The sequence below is a fragment of the Scophthalmus maximus genome, chromosome 4, assembly GCF_022379125.1.
Source record: "Scophthalmus maximus strain ysfricsl-2021 chromosome 4, ASM2237912v1, whole genome shotgun sequence".
Classification (NCBI taxonomy): domain Eukaryota; kingdom Metazoa; phylum Chordata; class Actinopteri; order Pleuronectiformes; family Scophthalmidae; genus Scophthalmus; species Scophthalmus maximus.
Genome location: NC_061518.1, coordinates 1,405,245 through 1,406,199, shown reverse-complemented (window position 1 = coordinate 1,406,199; position 955 = coordinate 1,405,245).

Below are 955 nucleotides of genomic sequence, written 5' to 3'. Positions count from 1 at the left end.
GATTTCATTGGTCCGCGTGTGGCGATGACGTCGCGCGAGAAGGCTGGTTAGTTTTATGGTTGCAGGTGTTTATTTTAATTTATTGTTTGGCTTTTTTCAGATAAATTATGATTTTATACTTTTATCATTTAACTGTAAAAAATGAACATAAAAGCTTTATGTTCGTTGTTTACATATATATTTTATATAAATTGGAATGATAACTTCTCCTTTTATCTATTTGGTTTATTCTGTTTCTGATATTACGGATCGCATTTTCTTTATTTTAATTAAATATCCTTTTTTTTTCATTTAAAATTGTATTAACGTTGTTAACGTCTCTCTGATGCTTTGGCCAATAAAGAAATCGTTCACATTAATCAATAGACTTTTGGCTATTGGTACTAATTATTGGCAAATCCAAGATCCAACCGGTTTGAGTTTTCATAATCCCATGTGCAATAGTTTGCTCTCAGTGTTGATACATTTAAAACTAAATCTTGTTTTTTTCCACTTCAATTTGACTATTCTCCTTTTTTTTTATTATCATGTCCTATTTATTCTAATCTGGATTACGAGCAGAAGCACGGGCACTTTTTTATATCTGCAGTTGTGTTTACGTTTCATGCTTTTGTATTTTCTACTCTGCCAAGATTTATTAAGATCTGAACCGAACCCAAACTGGGTCAGTTCAGTCCCGGACATCAACGTTTCAAATGTTATATACTCTCAGAGTTTTACACTCTGCAAGAAGATAAATCATAGGATAAATCTAGGACGCGGCATCTCAGAGACCTTCACGGGCCCTTGGGGGCCTTCAAGGGACTCCGGCAGAATGACATATGGGTTCATTTCCCTTCAGCTTGAAGAGACTCTGAGATTGTCTGCACATTTTCCTTTTCTGTCTGCTGAATCTATACCCGGCTATTTGATTTGTAGATTTTAATCGTCACGTTTGAGGCCTAAAGAAGGTTTC